The following is a 5,357-nucleotide window of genomic DNA, read 5'->3' as shown; positions in this document are numbered from 1 at the left end:
TTTGGACACCTTAGATGATGCTAATGCCGACAGTACTCCAACTTTCAAGCTTCATAACTCAAGATTTATTTCATAAAAAAATATTTTATTTATTGTTTTGGGAAGTTCTCGAGGCGTGCTATAAGAACATGTAATGAAAAATTGGGGGTTCCATTTAAAAAATTTAAAGTGATCTTGTCCTGACCTTGACGACGCCACTCAGGATCAAACCAATGTTATCATCTTATGTCCTCCTCGAAGTCCGAAAACTTTTGTCTGAAAAATTTTTCTCTCCCGGGCTTGATTTTCGAGATATTCGACTGGATGGATTAAAATGGTCCACCCTGTATATGTATACAGGGTGTTTCATACTCAATGGTACAGCGCTTGTGGGGAGGCAGTGTGGACCAAACTGAACAAAAAAGTCTTCTCCATTTTGCGATTTTCGCAATAGTTTTCGAGATATTAATATATAATGCTCGTCGAATCTGAATGCGCGGCGAGATACCCCCGCCTGCCGCGGACCACAGGCACCTTCCCCGTGCGCTAGACAATCAGTTATTGGCACCCACCACGCGCCCCCCGCGGGGCAGGTGCCTGCGGTCCGCGGCGGGGGTATCTCGCCGCGCATTCAGATTCGACGAGCTTTATATATTAATATCTCGAAAACTATTGCGAAGATCGCAAAATGGTAGAGGACTTTTTTGTTCAGTTTAGTCCACACTACCTCCCCACAAGCGCTGTACCATTGAGTATGAGACACTGTATATATATTCACTCTGTATACATATATACCCTGTATATATTTAAGTGTTAAATGTATGATACACATATACAAATATTTATGTGCAGCTTATCGAAGATTCAGATGTTTTAAAAGCATATTAGAAAGAAAAAAGAAAATGATCTAAAAAAATTATTAAAGCTAGATGTATAAGAATGTATAAAGAAAACAAATATAATATAAATAAAAAGATACCGAGAAATATTAAATATTAAAACATAAAAACAAAAAATATTAAAATAAGAATAAAAATTTAAGAATATAATGAAATACAAAAACATGGAGCCAATAACCGTCACGTCCCCATTCGTTGGATTCGGGTCACGCTGAGCGTGGTTAAAACCTATACTTGAATATCCCAATCATATAACTGTGTGATTTTTATAGAAAATTACTTTTTCACTTATCCTTTACATTATTCAATTGTTGCACATAAATAATATTGATTATGCTTATATTTCTGTCGTCATAATGGATATGATGCACATAAATATTTGTATACATATATGTATCATGCATTTATTACTTATATACAGGGTGTCCGGTAATAACCGCCTAAAATCTCGTGGGCTGGTAGAGCAGATTAAACTGAACAGAACAGTCCTCTACCATTTTGCAAAATTCGCAATCGTCAATGAGATGTTAATTTTTGAAAATTGGCGAATAAATTCGTATCCGTCCGGCCCACCGCTGAATACCAGCGGTGGGGCGGTCGTGCCAGTCGTATCTCGCCGCGCTGCTAGGCATGTGGGGATAAACTCTATCCCCACACGCCTAGCAATGCGGCGGGATATGGCCGCCCCACCGCTGGTATTCAGCGGTGGGCCGAACGAATACGCGTTTATTTGCCGATCTTCAAAAATTAATATCTCGTTAACGATTGCGAATTTTGCAAAATGGTAGACTTTTCGATCCAGTTTAATCTGCTCTACTAGCCCACGAAATTTTAGGCGGTTATTACCGGACACCCTGTATATATATATATGTATATATTATTTGTGGATTTCGTGGAAGTGTATTCTTACAGTATTTAATGGTCCAACATGTGTTAAATGTATAATATTAAATCAATTTTTTGCACAGTGTTCAACCAGCCTACTTTATTATTTTTGGAAGGTTTCCCAAGCTTTCCTGGATAAAAAACCATTTTTTCATGAATGTTTGGACCTTCAAAATGATAAACTTATAAGTTTAAAAGGTGTCGGTTCTAAACAAAAAATTTTTATACATCATTTTTATACACCCGTCTTTCGGTCCGGTTACGGTCCAAGGTTGTACCCAACTTTTGGTTTCGGTTTCGGTTTCAGTTTTTTTATCGATAACTATTGTTTTATCGGTAATTGTAATCGTTTGGATTTCGGTCTTTTTCGGTTACAAATTACTTATTGTAAAATTTATAAATAAGGTAATATAAGAGGTAAGTATTATATATGCATAAAAAAAAGATATAATACAAATGTAAGTTGTATGTTATAAAAAATTTATATATTATAATTGATAATGAAAATTTGATTAGCTCTCACCAATAGTTATTATTATAATAGTTGCCAATAGATTCTCCAGGATTACTTTGTCGATTATTCATTTTTATTGCGAAGATAGCACAAATTTTAATCCTGAGAACAGCCGTTCGACACTCATTTGCGTGGCTGGTACCACCAGAACAACCATCGCTAATTTGTACAAATCTGGTTGAGTCACTTTTTCTTGCCAGTATTCTAAGATATTAGTTTTCAGTTTACACAAACTCAGTCACTACACTGTTCTACTTCGTGCACCGGATGCGCAGACCATAGAACAGAGATATTCTATAGTAAGATCATGCATAAGGCGTGAAATTTTATTTGGAAGAAAGGCGGAAGATAGTTGCCTTATATATTTTTCTGAATAAAAAAACCACACTAAAAAACGGATCGAAAACCAAAAAAAAGCTTTTAGTTCGGTTGGATCCGGTCCCTTAACCTGCACAATATTTCGATTCGACTAAAATAACGGTTTATCGATCCGGTCTCTTATGCTAATATACTATAATCATAGTAATTAATAATTATCAGTAATTTTTAAAACTTCATAACTTTGTTAATAACTTTGTAACAATAAGTTACAATAAGTTACAATTAAAACGTTTTGAAGGTCACTTTGAAGGGTGATTTCATCGATAGCATGTATCAAGATCAAAATAATCGGAGCTGATTTCCCTATTATATACTCAATAATTACCATAAATTAATGTAATTTAACAAATATATTTCTATTACAAATAATATAAGCATATTTTTCAGTTTTATGAAAAAATTGCAACTATATTAGTGATTATGATACAAATGGACTTTACGGATTGGTATTAAGATTTTAGGAAGCTACTTTAATTTGCTGTCCACTTTCAGTTAATTTAATAATTTGTGTAATTTAATCAATTACATTTATTTAAATAATAATTTCATTTATTCATAATTAGCTTGATCTCGTTACTTAAGATAGATTATTATGGTCGAGCGCGTCTTTTGTTAGAGACACGTATTATTATCACACGTTTTCGAGTAGTATTAAAGTAACGGTCCTTCGAATTGTACACACAAGCAAATAAAGACATTGGTTTTCACAAATACTTGCATTACTGCGGACTAGCAAGCCCGCTTTTTCTTAATACATGAAGACATAAATGATTTCAACGCGTAATGATTTTACAGAATTTATCGAAGAGCAATAATAAGAGGTAAGAAAGAATGAGAAAAAAACTGATTAGTGTTTCGTGCTTTCCAATGTCTTAATTGAAAAGAAACATCCATAAAAGATTACTTTTTAATGTTGCTAATAAATACTTATAAATATATTATACATATAATATTTATTGTACGTTCCCACATTATCTTATTAGTAATAATAATATAAAATCTCGTTTTTAGGTTATATTTCTTAAACAAAAGCTAAAAATAAAATTTTAAAAACATAAATACAAATTAGAAAATGTTTTCTATCAGATAATATTACAGGTTTTTATAATTGTGTTTAGAATTGTGAAAAATGTAATATATTTGGTAAGCAACAATTAGAAAAAAAACAACATAAATAAAACAGTTTTGAGAAATTAAATACATGTAAAACAATTTAACATTAACAATAATATATCCAATATCACTTTAACACAATTTGCAAAAAAAATTGTAAGATTGTTATTTTTCCATACATAAATTTGTTTGTAGCTAAGCTTTTTTATATCAATAAAAGTTACAAATATATATATAAATTTTTGTTTACCTTCATTAATTATTTAAGTTTATAAAATATTATGCTTTTATCGGTATATTAATAATTAAAGTGCATTGTTCAATTTCTGAAAAATATGTGATTGTCTCTAGAAGGCCTGTGTTAATATCGGCGATTTTCCTTTATCATATTGTACGCATTAATTAAATTCTGTCTATAATATGTTAGCTTTAATGCCAATATCGTTACGTTAAAAGTCGCGTAAAAGTATCTGTTAAATATATACCTACGTTTGAAACTACATATAAATTAAGACTCAACATCGTAAGGATAGTCGACATTTATAACCATTAACGCTTTGTAATAATACATATGCATAAAAATTCCGTAAGAAAAAAGCAATCTAATCTAGATAATCTAATCTAGATAATCTAGATTAGATTGCTTTTTCCTTACAGAATTTTTATGCATATGTATTATTACAAAGCGTTAACGGTTATAAATGTCAACTATCCTTACAATATTGAGTCTTAATTTATATGTAGTTTCAAACGTAGATATATGTTTAACAGATGCTTTTATTCTGATGTTTATTCTGTCGCTTAATACTCACTAGTTGAGCGGTGTTTTCAATGTATCTTCAAGTGTAATTCTCACAAAGTTTCCAAGAGAACCTGCGAAAACAAAGTAAAATCTGTCTCTAAAATCCTTACAAAAAGTATTGACGCATTTATGCTTTGCGCAACAGAATATGTAATTTAATTTTATAGTCGGTAACCAGAAAACTATGACGAAGACGATCCAGGCAGCGCTGGCACCATTATTGATCATCGGCTCGTTCTGCAGTTTAACCTTGTTCGAATATCCTCTTGGACAACCTAGGCCGTATCTCACTTATCTGTACATTTTGACTACATGGAGTCTCTTTGTGTGTTTCTATTACTATTTCGCGTACTATGGTTACATTTTAGATGTGTGGTATACAAACTATGATAGTGTAGCAATAATAATTGCCGCAATTACGTCGATGCTTGTTAGCTTGTTTCATTTTAAGGTAAGAAGTTTTAAATATACATCTTAAATATTTGATATTTTTTTAATCATCTAAATTTTTAATCTTTATTTTGTCGTTAAACTATTTCTTCATTAAGAAAATTAATTGATCTTTGTCTCTCGCAGTTAAAAATAAGTATGAATTTTTAAAAAGCTTTTAAACAAATCAATTTAAGTGTTTCTATTAGTGTTTATTAGTAGATGTAGTGTGCTTGATAGAATTAATATTTATATTTATATTACTTTCTTAAATTACTATTTAACATAACATTTTAAAATTGTATATTTAAATGCCAATCAAATTTCGATAACTTCTTTCTTTATCACATTTCCA

The sequence above is a fragment of the Wasmannia auropunctata genome, unplaced genomic scaffold (genome assembly GCF_000956235.1).
Source record: "Wasmannia auropunctata unplaced genomic scaffold, wasmannia.A_1.0 LD336088.1, whole genome shotgun sequence".
NCBI lineage: Eukaryota > Metazoa > Arthropoda > Insecta > Hymenoptera > Formicidae > Wasmannia > Wasmannia auropunctata.
Note: the sequence above shows the minus strand (reverse complement) of the source record.